This window comes from Podarcis gaigeae (genome assembly GCF_964106915.1).
Source record: "Podarcis gaigeae genome assembly, chromosome: 7".
NCBI classification, from domain to species: domain Eukaryota; kingdom Metazoa; phylum Chordata; class Lepidosauria; order Squamata; family Lacertidae; genus Podarcis; species Podarcis gaigeae.
This window is the reverse complement of record NC_139683.1, coordinates 16,801,842-16,818,061: the sequence shown is the minus strand read 5'-3', so window position 1 is coordinate 16,818,061 and position 16,220 is coordinate 16,801,842. Positions and strand designations below refer to the sequence as shown.

At 46.4% G+C, this 16,220-nt stretch overlaps 1 long non-coding RNA gene across 2 annotated transcripts in view; it reads left to right on the top strand.

Moving 5' to 3' along the window:
- The first annotated feature begins 10,524 nt into the window (after positions 1-10,524).
- LOC310849320 overlaps positions 10,525-16,220 on the top strand; it is a 35,438-nt gene continuing 29,742 nt past the window's right edge. For both annotated transcript variants that reach the window (XR_014566851.1, XR_014566852.1), the window contains exon 1: positions 10,525-10,739. This is a non-coding gene — a long non-coding RNA (uncharacterized lncRNA). The remainder of the gene's footprint in view (positions 10,740-16,220) is intronic.

The window sequence follows — 16,220 nt, the reverse complement described above, 5'->3', positions numbered from 1 at the left end:
TCAAAAATGAATTTTGAAACGAAAAAGAAAAACCAAGGAGCTAATTGCTATGCAACCCTTAAAGATCGCTCCTTTTTTGCTATTAAGTCTTCCAATTCCAGACAGTCTCAGGAAATGATGTTTGGAGTCCACTCCAGTTAACTGTCGTCATGGAGATTCCAAGTTTGAAGCTATAAACTTAGTCTGACATGCGTTTCTTCTATAATTACTGCTTCTGTACAGAGGCTTAATATAAAGCTTTGTCGTGCACATTTTTATATGGCGTTTTGAATGTATTTGATTTCGTTTGCTTTGGCCATGATATGATCTGCAGACTAATTCAATAAATTCCATTCAGTACGATACAAGTGGTTCTCCCCCCCCCCCTTTCATTTTGTGGGGGCCAGTTTGCAGCATTCAATGCTTACTGTGCGATTTTTGAATCCTTGCTCCCGGGTACTCGGAGAAACAAGCTGCCAGGACTCTTGGGGGCAAATATTTTGGACAGCATCCATAAAAGTTTACTGGGCTCAAAATGGGAAATAGAAATTCTAGGCCAGAAGCAGGAAAACTCAGGCCAGGACCCTAAATGTAGCCCTGAAGTCTTCATTATCTTGCCCCCTGGACTCTCCGTGGGCCCTGTTCTTCTTCCAGTGAATCCTGATCCACACCCTCCTTGAGAACGTGTCTTTGAACTTATGGTGCCTCTCAAATTGCCTGGATGGAGAGAGCTTTCTGTATGGGAGGTAGAGGGTGCCATTTTGGCTCCCCAGTCCCTAAGCTAAGTAGTTATTGGTGAAACCCTGCATGTCGCTAACACCCCTTTAAATCCGTCCCAGCCAAGCTCAACAACGTAACTTGTGGCAGTAAATTCCCATAAATCGATGGCATGTTTTGTGAATCCGAGTGCATACACAGATAAAGGTATGGCTCCAGACATATTCATGTTTGGAACAGATCCATTGAACTTAGTTGGGCTTTGCTTATCCATGACTTGCTTAAGTCCCATTGATTTTGTTGACAGGCACGAGCCAGCAGGAAACCAAACTGAGCAAGCTGGCGTTAACTCTTTATTAGCAAAAACAGGATCTGCCCAGCAGTGTCAGGCCTAGTGAGCACAGCAACTAGTCCCTGGCAGGTCTTGCCCGAATGAAGCAGTTGTGGAGGCTGAAGGTCTTCACCTCTCCACAGCCATCTAAGTCCCCTCCTTTCCAAAGTTTTTCCCAAGCAATCTGAGACTGTGCTTGTTAAGTTGTGGGTGAACATATCAGACGACACAGCGCTTCTCCAAACAGCTCTTGTTTATTCACAGGTCAGAACAGAACTGAACTGAAGGTTTCAGCCAGCCTGCTTATATAGAGTTCCAGTACAACGTAACTGTAACAACTTTCTGTAACTATCCAATCACTGAACGTCACTTTCGATCCCTTATTTGCATATGTGGACCTGAGTGAAAACTATCTACAGTATCCCCCTGCTGGCCCAGGGTGAAAACTTCAGTACATAACAGTGCCTGCATGAAGCCAACCCCTCCTTCTCTTTTTTTCATGCCTGTTCTGGTTCTGGGAGAGCAGGGGAGATAGTCGCAGCAGCAGGTGGAGATCCCAATGACTCTTCACCAGCCTGACCCACCTCTGCCTCTTGGCCTCCTTTCTCTTCTGCTTCAGCTTCTTCTTCTGGACTTCCCTCTGCCACAGACTCTCTCTGCTCACTAATAATAAATGTCATTTATACCCCGCCCTCCCTAGCCAAGACCAGGCTCAGGGCGGCTAACACCAGGTATAAAAACAATTGACTGAAATACAACATTAAAATTCAGCCTCATTTCAGTAGAAACTCAAATAAAAAACTTTGGGGGGGGGATGAAAACATCAAATCTTCACCAAGGCCAACTATCCAGACTGGTCCTACATGGGCCAGAAAAAAGCCAGGGAAGTCCCCAAATAGGAGTTCCATCCACAGAAGGAGAAAGGAAAGAGGAAAGAGGAAAGAGGGGGGAGGGGATCGAGTTGATTCCAAGCCAAAGGCCAGGCGGAACAACTCTGTCTTACAGGCCTTGTGGAAAGAAATCAGATCCTGCAGGGCCCTGGTCTCATGAGGCAGAGCGTTCCACCAGGCCGGAGCCAGTGTTGAAAAGGCCCTGGCTCTAGTTGAGGTTAATCTGACTTCCTTAGGGCCCGGGACCTCTAGGGTGTTCCTATTTATGGACCTTAAGGTCCTCCATGGGGCATACTGGGAGAGGCGGTCCCGTAGGTACGAGGGTCCTAGGCCGTGATGACCTCTTCAGCTTCCAACACCTCCTCTCCCAGTGTTCTCTCTCTCCATCATCCCACCACCACACTCCGGGCTCTGAATCTTCATCACTTTGGGATTCCCCAGCTGCTTTCTCCCACCATTCCTCTGCGTCCAACCAGTCCATGAAACAAATACACACACGTATCAAATATTTAAAACAATGAGATATGTTATGTACTGAAGTTCTCACTCTGGGCCAGCAGGGGGATACTGTAGTTAGTTATGCAAATGAAGGATCGAAAGTGATTGGATAGTTTTAGAAAGTTGTTACAGTAACGTTGTACTGGAGCTCTATATAAGCAGGCTGACTGAGCCCTTCAGTTCAGTTCTGTCCTGGCCTGTGAATAAACAAGAGCTGTTTGAAGAATCGCTGTGACGTCTGATATGTTCACCCACAACTTAACAAGATATATTTATCTAGTCCCAAGTAGGCAAGGGCTGTAGCTCAGTGGCAGATCATCTGCTTTGCATGCAGAAGGTCGTGGGTTTGAACCCCGGCACATCTCCAGGTATGGAAAGTCCTGACTCAGTATAAGGCAGCTGTTTATGTCCCTGTGTTTCTCATTAGGGAAGACACACCTGATGCTAAAAAGTGCTAGAGGTTATTTCCAGAAAGCTAGGGGTCCATGCTACCATTACCGTCTCCACCTCTCAACGCAGCCTCCCACTGTATGGTGTTGACAGCGCGATACTTCACTCCAGACTTGATAGCACCCTTCAAGGGGCTTGCTAGGCACCAATTGCCTACTCCCACTGAGGCTCACACGTAATGAATGGCTCCTTTAGGGCTCTGGCGTGCTGAGCATGTTCTGCTGATTCCTTTGGCTGGTTTGATTGAAACAGTGTGACTCCTTTTCTCAGGCTGAAGGGAGAGCGATGCTCAGGAGGCTCTTGGGAAACCGAGAAATCCAGAAAAGAAAACAACGAAGCAGGCATGAAAATGTAGCAGCAGAGCCAAAGATTTTTTTAAAAAAAGGTTTTAAACAAAAATACAAAATGAGAGTTAGGAAGGCACATGCTCAGATTATAGGGCACGTTATGCCAGGAAATCCAGAAGAAATTGGGACGGTGGGAGGTTTCCCCATGATGATAATTCACCCAGAACGAGCTGTGTTTAAACAAGGCCGTGTAAAAATTCATAGCATTGGCACATGCACTTCAAGATGCGCTTAGTTAGCTCTCTTTCAAGAACATACAGTTTGGTTCAGGGCTCACATGGCGATGAGTCTATTAAACTGGACAACATGCTTGCTGGCATGCTGTGATGATAATGGGAAAGGAAGCACAAAGCAAAGTCGTCTCTCTTTCTAGAAAACAGGCTGGAGGAGGTGCATATGCTGCAGAAGTGGTAGAGTCCTGAATGGTGGCTGGACCGTACCACTTCAGGATTCAACTGGGTTGCAGTTGGGTGGGTGCTATTTTTGACTACTCTTTCATGTTTAAAATAAATAAATACTGAACACCTCAGAGAAACTAGAATCAGGGGTCAGCAAACTTTTTCAGCAGGGCAACCATTCCACTGTCCCTCAGACCTTGTGGGGGGCCGGACTATATTTTAAAAAATATATATGAAGGAATTCCTATGCCCCACAAATAACCCAGAGATGCATTTTAAATAAAAGCACACATTCTACTCATGTAAAAACACCAGGCAAGCCCCCCAAATAACCCAGAGATGCATTTAAAATAAATGGACACATTCTATTCATGTAAAAACGCACTGATTTCCGGACCGTCTGTGGGCCGGATTTAGAAGGCAATTGGACCGCATCTGGCCCCCGGGCCGCAGCGTGTGGTGACCTTTTCGGCGAGCCGTGCACAGAGGGGGAGGAAAACGCACACAAACACATACACACAGCAAACAACTCATTTATATACAGCGAAAAATTAACCAGTGTGGGGCGGATCAGATGCACCGTTAGGCTTGCTTGTGGGAGACACTGGCTTAGAAAATCCTGCTCAGCCACAACATCAAACAAGCAGGATGACCTTGGCCAGGTGCCTGTCTCTTGGCCTGATCGATCTCCTGGGTTTAACACGAGCTATCGGCAGATCTGGATTTCTAGAAAAAGAGATGTCGAAACTCTGCTCTGTTTGGAAGCGCCACTTTCGTCAAGAAACCTTCGAAGGAGGAGTCTGAGGAGAGAGGCCTTCAATTCCATTCACTCTTAAATGTGAACTTACCTGGCTCACACTTTCTGAAAGCATTCAAAACCGAAACACGGTATCCGCACTTCTCTGAATTTGTTCACCTTAAAGCACATACTGGAACAAATGGTGCACATAAAATGGCATATGTTGGTGAAAACAACATACAGAATGGATTATATCAGGGGAAATTGGTTTGCAGAAATGTGTACATTTGTCTAAATGTGAATACTGGGAGAAATTTGCTCCAAATTGGAAGGTGTCAGGCTCTCCTTCACTGAAGGTTTTTGAACAGATGTTGGATGGCCATCTGTCTGGTATTATTTAGCTGTGGTTCCTGCAATGCAAGGGGTTGGACTAGATGATCCTTGGGATCCCACGCTACCATTCTGTGATTCTATGATTCTAAAATGCTGATTACTCATGAGGACTTTGAAAAAAAAACACCTGATGTGGGAATGGAAGAACTTAGACCTGGAGAAACGAGATACTGAGGGAAACTGAAAGAGACGGATTTGTCCATCTCTAAATTTTCCCCTTGTATGTGGAGCTTCTCTGAAATTATCCAATGATGAGAGGCATGCACACTGATCCTGCTCAAGAAAGATCTTGGTGAAGCTCACAATCACCTGGTTCAGAGGTTGTTACTAATCCAATGTCATTTACCTGAGAAATGTTTCTACTGCTTGGGACTGGGGGGATTCCCAACATCTGTAGGAATCTCCTTTGCATAGCTCACGTTGAATTGCATTTGCCATGGGACAGTCCATTCACTCAGTCTGGAGAGTCCTTTGGGGGTTCTTTGAAATTTTTATATTTTGCTTTTTGTTTTAACCACCCCGGACACCCAGGGCTTCTACTGGTGGGGTTTGCTAGGTGAATCCTGTTAGCATTCCTTCTCCATGATTGCAGTCATGGGATTGTTATCTATCACATGTTTTGACTCCACAGAGTGGGAAGTGAGGGAGACAGGATGTTTGTGTTACTGTGTTCCGTGAAGTGGGACTGTTGTCCTTTGCTTTTTCTCTTTGCTGTCTGATGCTAGAGAGGGAGGGAGCTATGTTACAGTGCTCTTTGTGTGTTTATATGCAAATAAAGTAGCTTAGCCAAAATGCTGAGTTCCGTCACGTGCAAGTTGTGCAAACTCTGTGGATCTCTAAGTGTGCCGATGTCTGTTGGCATCGGTCGCTGTGATGTTCGGGCAGAAGAAAGCTTATGAAGCTCCCGAACGATCAACCAGTCGGGTGTGTGTCTCTGCTAGGGTCCTACTCGAGTGTAGGCTGAACTCATGAATCCTGTCCATAATTTACAGCAGTGAGATGCATAGCACAGGATCGAAACAACACTGGATGCGATGAATGCAGGGCAAAACAGAAAACAGTGCCTTCTTTCACCTCTACCTCAGGCAGCAAAACGTCTCAGGCTAGCCCTCCTCTCCAAGCATGCACAGAACCTTTTCCCTTCCCCGCTGAGCACGGCTGAATGATCAGAGGAAGCCCCACATATTTGGTGTTGTGCAAGTGGAGAGGAAGGGGCTGCGTGCCACAGGCCGTTGCTTACAGCCTGCCTAGAATCCTCACACTGTTTGTTTTACAAATAAAACACGGTGGCCAATATAAGCATCTTGGCAGGCTGACTTATAAAGCTATTATAATCTGAAGGAGATGAGCTTGTAAGGATGTTTGAAAAGCAGAGGATGCTTCCTCAGGTGCAGGGGAGGTTGGTTCAGGCTTTGACGGTGACAGACTACAGCAAAATGCGCTGTTGGAAGAAAGAGACAGAGCAGCAAGGCACTCCACACACCCACTTTCCCCACGGGGGTTACTGCTCCTTCGTGTAGGAGTTGGAATATTGCTAGTGATTTCCCTGGCTTAGAGACAGAAGAATTGCAAGAGGCAACAGGCATGGAGGAGGAGCTTGGTTGGTAGCCATAAAAAAAAAGGCCTGCTGAAAAGATAGGCCTCCACTCAACAAAACATTACGTTTCTGAGCACAATTCAAAGTGTTGGTGCTGACATTGAAAGCCCTAAACGGCCTTGGTCCTGTATACCTGAAGGAGCGTCTCCACCCCCATTGTCCAGCGCCGAGGGCCTTCTGTTGGTTCCCTCACTGCGAGAAGCCAAGTTACAGGGAACCAGGCAGAGGGCCTTCTCGGTAGTGGCACCTGCCCTTTGGAACGCCCTCCCACCAGATGTCAAAGAGAACAACAACTAACAGACTTTTAGACGACATCTGAAGGCAGCCCTGTTTAGGGAAGCTTTTAATGTTTGATGCATTACTGTATTTTAATATTGTGTTGGAAGCTGCCGAAAGTGGCTGGGAAAACCCAGTCAGAAGAGTGGGTATAAATGATTAATAATAATAATAATAATAATAATAATAATAATAATAATAATTACTACTACTACTACTACTACTACAACATATCCCTCTGCGTTGTTATTGGTTTCAGAACTCACAGGGTTAAGGAGTTCTGGATGACGTCTATCCATTCCTGAGGCGTGACTGAGGGAGTGGCCTGATTCCACTGCCTGTTTGTCTCTGTTTCCGAAGGGGAAGCAGCCATGAACGCTAGCAGTCCAGGGAGAATCTGAAGAGTTCTGTTTCATTGTTTTACTGCCTTAATAAACACTGAGGTATAAACACACTAATGACTGAGTGTGTTTGATCTTTTAAACACTGAGGAGCAACAGCACGCTGTGTTTTACTCTGCATTCGTGGCGAACGGAGAATCGGAGCAGCAGGAGGCGCAGCGGAAACGTGCCAGGCTCCAGTTCGATTAAGCTACGGCTAATTGGGGTCGTAAACCAATTAGCTACACCACTCCCAATATGCGTAACCCATATCTCTGGCATCTCATTCGCACATTCGCACAAGGCCACATTCGCACTACTCGTTCTAAAGCACCAAGAGTCAAACTGCCATGGCTTCCCCTAAAGGATCCTGGGAAATATAATCCATTAAGGATTGTTCAGAGACCCCTGTTCCCCTGCCAAAGCTGTAATACCCAGAGAGGTTTAACAGACTACCCTTCTTCCCAAGGAACTCTGGGAAATGGAGCTCTGAGAGGGGAACAGGGGTCTCCTAACAACTCCCTCCTCAAACTGCATCTCCCAGAATTCTTTGGGGGAAGCCACGACTGTTGGAAATGGCATTGTAGTGCTTCGAATGTGCACTGTGAATGGGGCCCAAGTTTTCCTCAGAGCAGAATGGGCACGACCATGCTTGTGGTGAAGAAATAGGAGGAGGCCATGTGTCTAAGACTCGCAAGGCAGTTTCACAACGGCTAGGGGAAAGAGTGGCTTTTTTGAGAACAAAAAATGAATAATAATAGCAAAGACGAGACACGGTATAATCGCTGGGGTGAGAGGAATGCAGCCTCTGAAGCGATTTGCAGCTGGATCCACTTCTTCCCTGCCACAGACTGGGCTTTCGGACACATGGATTGAGCCAAGCATGCAAGCCTCTGGGTAGGGATGGTGGTGGTTCAGGCATTCAATGACCATGCACGGCGGGAAGGCAGTAATTTCCCTTTACTGCCTCCTATCTGAAGATTCAGTGCTTCCTCCTAACCCCAGGGCCTCGTCCTTTGGCTGCCCACTTCCAACAAATCTGATTTACCACAAATAGAAACTGAGTGACATTGCAGCTGACTCTGGATGTTTGAGTTGTACTGTATCCTGTCTTGCTCAGAGGAGATCCAGTGGAATTAATGGACGTGGCTGGCTTTCTCCCATTCATTCCAGTGGGTCTACTCTGAGTAGGACTTGGTTTCAAGACGATCCATTGGCGTTCACATTTCTGCAGTTCATAGAAATGCAGAGTTGGAAGGGATTCCGAGGGTCATCTAGTCCAACCCCCTGCAATGCAGGAAAGTTTTGCCCAACGTGGGGCTCAAACCCACAACCCTGAGATTAAGAGGCTCAAGTTCTATCGACTGAGCTATCAGCTAATGTTCAAATCGAAAACAAGGGTTTGGGCAGAAAGCATCTTCCTCCATTTCAAGTTAGGCGTCTTTCACTTTCTGTTCCACACTTACAAATGCGCACGAGCGTTGCATCCCAGACCATAAGGCATTCTCAGTGTCACTTATGATAATGCGCTGCGTGGCAAAAATGTGCATGGCACATCTATTTATTTTTAATTTATTAGCATATTACAAAAGCCAATTTATTCCGGGCAATTTAATATAGTTCACTGACCCGGCTCAAGAACAACCTGGTTAAAAGGTTGTTACCGAGACAGGACAGCTGCTTCACCTTTCCTTTATTCTGGGATGTGATAAACTCTAAGAACCACTTAATAGGAAATATTTTTGTACTCTGGTAGGGTACCAGACTGCAAATGATGCACATTCACAATCAGCTGTGTTCATTTCAACACTGAAAGCATTCTAACACTTCAGGTGCTGTTGACATTGACTAGACTCAAGGAGGGGTGGATTTTGGTAATATGGCACCCCCTCCCCCCAATTTCCCCCCAATAGTTCTTTTGGGTGCAGTTGCATTTTAATGGATTTTTTCCATAGCAACCTGTATATGTTTATATATTATAAAGAGAGGCAGAGATGAGTCAGGCTGGTGAAAAGTCCTGGGTACCTCCTCCTCCTGCTGTGATGAACTCCTCTCCTCCCTTGTCTCCCAGAACCAGAAGAGGCATGAAATGGGTGGAAGAGAGGTTGGCTGTGTGCAGGCGCAGTATCTGATTGCTTGGAGAAAGCCATTGTCATGAACTGACAGGACTTTGGGGAAGAGGAAGAGGCTCCTGGTGAGAGGTGCAGCTGGGAGTAGGTCACACAGGAGCAAGCTGTCTAGGCAGTGCTTACAGGTGTGCCTGTGAATACTTTCTTTATCCTGAGCAAACCGTTTTGTATGACTGGCTTTTCGGACTGATGAAGCGTGTAGCGAAACCTGTAATATATCCAGAGAACAGGTCTCCTTTTGCCCACTTGTGTTATTTTCACCAGGGTGGTGGCTTTGATTTGCCTTCCCATGATTGATCCATGCATACGGCTTTGTGTTTCCAACTCAAGACCCATTGAAGAACATCTCATCCAGTTCAATCTTTGAAAAACAGCTTTGAATTTTTTTTTCATATTCTCCAGTGTGCTACCCTTGCCATTGTGGCAGCACGGGGTTGCCTTTCTGCGATTGGACTTACGCTACTTGTTGAACGGTTCATTTATCCAGTCTGTATAACGTTTACTGCATGTAACATGTAACTTGTTAAGATACAGTTGTACATTTATCCACTCCATGTTTACAGTATCTCCTGGCTTTGTCTTGCACATGGCACCTTAGTATGTTTGTTGTTTGAATGGTTATGAGTCTATCTCTATTCTAGCTATTATTCTAGTAAATTTGGTTTTATACTTATAAGCCAGTTTGTGGTGTTGTTGTTTTGCTGTATTATTATTACTGTCACCACATTTGATACTTTGTGTATATACAGTGGTGCCTCGCAAGACGAAAAGAATCCGTTCCGCAATTCTATTCGTCTAGCGATTTTTTCGTCTTGCGAAGCAAGCCCATTGACAGCTTAGCGGATTAGCGCTACAGCAGTCTAGCGGCTTCTAGCGATCAGCTGTTAAGCGGCTTATGAGCGGATCAGCTGTTAAGCGGCTTAGCGGCTTAGGAAAAGGGGAAAAAAGCGGGGGGAAACCCGCGGGGACTCGCAAGATTTTTTTGTCTTGCGAAGCAACCCCATAGGGAAATTCGTTTTGCGAAGCGCCTCCAAAACAGAAAACCCTTTCGTCTAGCGGGTTTTCCGTCTTGCGAGGCGTTCGTCTTGCGGGGCACCACTGTACTATACAGTACTCACAGGATGACAGAGGATGATGAGGGGACAGGGGACAGATCACAGGAAGCCTAGCAGTGGGACCCCCTCGCCAGAGAGACCCTCATCCCCACAAACACGGCAGGTCCTGAGACATAGGGAACAGCAGGCAGGGCACTCCAGGAATCAGAGGCAGGCCAGAGCCTGCAGCCTAGTTCACTAGCTGCCCAGGTGGTGAAGGAGGCATGTGATTCCTCAGGTGGGGCAAACTGAGAGCAGGTGAGGCTCACATGCCACATCAAGCCCAGATGCTGCAATCAGCAGGTACTGTGTCTGCTCAACTGGCCATGTTGGGGAAGCTCATCTGGTATTCTCCTTGGACCTTCACGGGTTTCTGCTTCGGGATTGACTCCAGACTGTGTCCTGGCTGATGAACTTCTACCTTGGCTTATTTAGACTGTGTTTCCTGATCTTTGGACTTCGCTTGTGAGGATTGGCCTCTGGACTTGGAATTTCGTCTGGGCACACCATCTGTCTGCCAGGTAGGCCAGGGGGTCCGGACAGCCATGGAGAGGAGGGGGCTAAGACAGCTGTGAGGAGGTGGGGACTTTCAGTCTCAGGAACTGATTTTCCTGGAGTAAGACCGCCAGGAACGAGCTGCTCTGCTCATTAGGCCTGGCAACCGACCAAATCTGTGGAGATCATGTTTTTGCTATGAAGAACTAACTCCAGCTTTGAACTGTGTGATTGCAGAACATCACGCTCCTGTGGCAATAATAACAGTGGCAAACATTGTATTCGAAAGCAGCATCCAGCTAAATAAATCTCATAGCGCTAGGATTTCCGCTTGTGCAGTAGGACTTCTCTCTCCTTTCCCCACACAGCCCCTGAGCTTTCCACAAATCTGCTCCAGAAGGTTGAGAGAACCTCCAGAAGAGATTTAGGAGCATGCAGGATGCATGGGGAGGAGAGAGGGAGGGGAAGTTCATTTGCACAGCCAACAACCCTTGTGATATCTATATAGCTGCCTTAAGTTTTCTGCTTGTACAACAGAGTATCTTCTCCCTCTGCACACCATCTTCATTCCCTCAAATCTACTCAGGAGCTTTCTCCCAACCCTCTGGAGAAAATCTATGGGTGCTACAGGGTTGTCCAGGAGAGAAGTGGGAGGGGAGTTTTTCTTGCGTGAACAGAAGTCATTCCACTCACCCGATGACTTAGGCTGAATCTACACACATGTAAAAAAAAACACTGTGAAAATACTTTAAAACAAAAACGTTTTAAAATATATATTGAATTTACTATTAGCTCACCATCGCCATCTAGTGTCACATAATGCACTTAAAACATTATATTTGCAGCTGTATGGCTGAGTCCTTAGCCGAATCCAACTAATTAATGGTAGTTATGAGTCATAGACTCATGGAATTGGAAGGGAACCACAAGAGTCATCTTGTCCAACCCCCTGCGATGGAGGAATCCAACATGGGGCTCAAAATCATGACCTTTGAGATTAAGAGTCTTGTGCTCTACCAACTGAGCTAGCTGGCCTCTTCACCCCACCCCCTCAAGACCTGGAAGCCCCGAGCCTAAAACAATGTGACTGTACCACTGTATCACGTGAGTCATGGGCAAGCCCAAACAGGCCCAGCTAACTGCCCCACATAAATTGAAATGCTCCTCCCTGACTAGCTCGAGAACTTACCCCAGAATCCTTCACAGTATTTCACAGGATCACAGCCTAGAAGGGAGAGCTGTACGCAGGGATCAAGAATCCCCTCAGCGGCGGCAGGTGTTTGTGTCTGGCTGTTCAGGTTTCAGAAACGAGTTCCTGCGTTGTGTGTCTGTGTGAGGGGTATGGATTTATTTCAAGATTCTGGTTTTTGCTGCTGCTTTTTTTTAAAAAAAACCCACACCAACAACTCGTGTTGTATTATCTTAATTGCTTGCATAAAAATAAACACAACAGCTGCTAATTAATGAATTACGGAAGTGTGGGAAAGAGCTGAAATGAAGACAGATACAATACAGAGCATGACATAACAATTATAAATGGGGGGGGGGGGCAGAGTTAAGATGCCGAATGAGCAAAGCTGTACCGTGAGACTGCTTCAAAATCCACATTCCTCATCCCTGGGATAGCTCGGTTGGTAGAACATGAGACTCTTAATCTTGGGGCCAAGGGTTTGAGCCCCATGTAAGGCGAAAGATTCCTGCACTGCAGGGGCGTTGGACTAGAAGGGACCTAGTGGTCTCTTCAAACTTTACAATTCTACCATTACATGAAAACACATAAAATGGCTGAGCTGTCCATGAAAGCCAAGAAGCTGGTTCTCCTTCATAGAACACATAAAAAATTATTATATTGAGTCAGGTTGGCCATTGGTCTTCCTAGAATTATATTTTCACCTTCTGGAGTTGTATGTTGAAATTAGGTTTTGTTTTATTTATTATTTATTGCATTCCTATCCTGCCTTTTTCTCCTCCCAAGAAGCTCAAGAGGGCCTACATGGTTTCTCCCACCTCTTTGTTTAATCTACACAACAACCCTGTGAGGTAGGTTAGGCTCACAGGCAGTGACTGGGCCAACAGAAGTGCACTCACAACAAGATCAATCCTAGGGCTTGTGTGAGCAAAATGGCAGATCTGTTGCTACTTTCAAAGCCTGGGCAACTTGGCTCGGCCAGGATGGGAGGGGCATGTGTGGTCAGATACATTTTTTGGGGGGGTGTCATATGGATACTGTTTTAGTCTCACTCCCCTGCTCCCTAATGGTTCAAAGAGGGTGAAATTTAATCTCCAATGAACATAGGAGCCATAGGGACAGAGCCTTATACCAGTTTGGACCACTGGTCTTCCGCCTCAGTATTATCAACACAAACAGGGACTTTTCCAGGGTTTCTTGCAGGTTTCCCCCCCCCCCCTAGCCCTATTGTAGAGATGTCAGGAATTCATCCTGGAGGTGCTCTGCCACTGAGTTATGGCAGGATCTAGCTCTGCCCTTCCCTAGGTAAAGGTAAAGGGACCCCTGACCATTAGGTCCAGTCGCAGCCGACTCTGGGGTTGCGGCGCTCATCTCGCTTTGTTGGCCGAGGGAGCTGGCATACAGCTTCCGGGTCATGTGGCCAGCATGACTAAGCCGCTTCTGGCGAACCAGAGCAGCGCACGGAAACGCCGTTTACCTTCCCGCCGGAGCGGTACCTATTTATCTACTTGCACTTCGAGGTGTTTTCGAACTGCTAGGTTGGCAGGAGCAGGGACTGAACAACGGGAGCTCACCCCGTTGCGGAGATTCAAACCGCCGACCTTCTGATCGGCAAGTCCTAGGCTCTGTGGTTTAACTCACAGCGCCACCTGCGTCCCCTGCCCTTCCCTAGGAAGGTCTAATTTCAGAGTGCATCACTGGCTTCAAGCAATAGCTCTATGCCTTGGAGGGATTCAGGGGCAGTGGCGTAGCGTGGGGGGTGCAGGGGAGCCGGCCGCACCGGGCGCAACATCTGGGGGTTAGGGTTAGGGGCGCAAATCTACGGGTTAGGGGGCGCAAATCCACGGGTTAGGGGGTGCAAATTACTTGCCTTGCCCCGTGTGCTGACAACCTACGCTACGCCACTGTTCAGGGGCATCACAGAGGGTTTCTTTGCCCTGGTTCACTCCCTGGCATTGCCAAGTAGGCATGGGAAATACTGGAGTCTGAAACCCTCCAAAGTTCCTGCCAGACAGTTTAGACAACACTGGGTTAAAGAGACAAATAATCTGACTTGTTATGAAGCAAGCTTCCTATGTTCCTAACCTGAATCGTTTATTTAGGGGGAAATTGTTTTGCCCTGTATCCTACTTTTGTGTTATTTGAAATTAAAAAGGGAAAGAGCAATTACGAGAAGTTAATAATAAGCACAGTTTGACAGAATGATGCATTATTCCAAGGTTGTTTGGGTGTTGCTTTTAAAAATGGCTCTTAAAGGGCTTTGCATGATTCCTTTAACAAGCAATATGCTTGTATGTGTGAGTGAAGGAAATGTATAAAACGGTGGGGTGGAGTAAGCGTATGGCCCTCAGTTTTGTAGGACTCCGTATCCCATCAGCCACAGCCAGCAGGGGCTAAGGGTCAAAGATAATGGGAGATGTAGTCAACCATCACTTGGGGCCAAGGCATCTAAAGGCCCACTTTCTCATGTATAAAACCACCTCAGCTCCTCTGCCTGTTCGTTGAGAGCTTTTGTCAAGGTCTTTCACCACCATCCAGGTGTCTCCATCTTGAAAAGTTAGGTGGGTGGGATCTGGGAAAAGGGCCTTTGCCTTTGTCCTCATTTGAACCTTAGGCCAAGTCTACTTGTCCTACTTGCCTGCAGTTTGAACTGTAAATGCTTTACCAATCATTAATTTCTTGTGTTATGCCTTTGCTGCCATTTCAATTATTAGTCAAAAGGTTTGACACTCAGAGAAGCTCTTCCCTGCTTGGGTGTAATTACAGTGGTACCTCGGGTTAAGAACTTAATTTGTTCTACTTCCGGGTCGGCGCCATCGCCGAATGGCGGGCTCCCTCCGAGCTCCGGAGGGAGCCGGCTTGGCAGGGGCTGGGTCCTACCGCACCGGCGATGCGGGGACCCTTAAAAACCACGGCCAGATTGAGGCCGTGGACATGGAGACTCGGCTGGCACCGTTAGCGCCCTCCCGACTCGTGAAGGAGCCTTTTTAAAGGCTACGGATCGGGTGCCGGGGAGAAGCGTGGTGCTTTGAGTTCTCTGCTATCCCTGCCGAGCGCAGCCGCATGCCATCTGGCGGAGAGCGCTGACTTCTTCTATTGAAAATTCGGCTCTAAAGAAGAACCTGTGAGTAATTGGAATATGGACTAAAAAAAGGGGGATAAATTTTTAAAATTCGGAGCGAACGGGGGAGGTGGAAAAAAGGAAGTCAGCCTACCCCTAAATTGTAGAAGAGCCAAAACAAAGGACTGGACAACTAAGATCGAGTGTAACCTTATCTTGCCGAATCAGCAACTTCGCGAGGGAAAATTATAAGATTGAGCTGGAGGAGAAAAGTGGAATTGTTTTAAAAGCAACCCCCCCGGAATCCCTGGAGCGATTCGTGAAACTGCCTGGAGAAAAGTGATGGAGGTTTTGACAGCTGTCAAAGAGCTGTCAAAAAGGAAGATTAAAATAGAGACTTTGTTATGAGGACTTTGCCGGTTATATTTGTTACAAATTGAATACAAACTGTTTTAAATATTGGTCAACAAGCTACTTGGTCTGGTGGATGTGATTCTGGAAGGGAACTTTGTTACTGCAATCCACCTAGAGGAGCCGAGGGACATTGCATGTGTTTTTCACAGGAAATGTGAACAGTTGAATGGAACTTTCAATCTCCTGGGAAACTGCAGGAATGGAACACTATTTTGTCTACAGAGGTCTACACACTACAGGAAACAATGGAACTATTTGTTGGAAAATGCAAGGAATATGATGTAATGCTTTGCTTCATGAATAACAAACCTCTGCAGAGACACTAGAAACTTCTGGAAAAAGAACATTTCTGTGGGAGAACAGAGAAATAAAAAGGAGGAGAATGATTGATAAGAACAAGGAAACAACAAGAACTGGACAGAACTGGGGGAACATTTGGGATATTCAGGTTTGACAAGCTTATGGATACAAAATTGGAGTTTTTACTCCTGGATATAAAAACCTGGATAGAAGAAATGGGCCCTTATTTGATAGACTCCTTCTACGATTGGACATCCGTAATTAAAGACTGGCAAAGAACCGGAGGGACATAGTGTAATGTGGGAACTCCAGGAAGATATTAGAAGTGGAGGGATAGGTGAAACGCAAAGGGGAAAGAGGGGAGGGAAAATTGGAATCCAAAGGCTGTAAAATTATTATTTATATTTATCTTATTTTTATCTGTACTATGTTTGAAAGGGGAAAACCCGTGGAAGGGTATAGATCGATCTTAGGGGATGAGAATTTGGATAAATTGGGTTATTGACGAAGAGTGTAATTTGGGGATAAGAATTTGTTGAATTT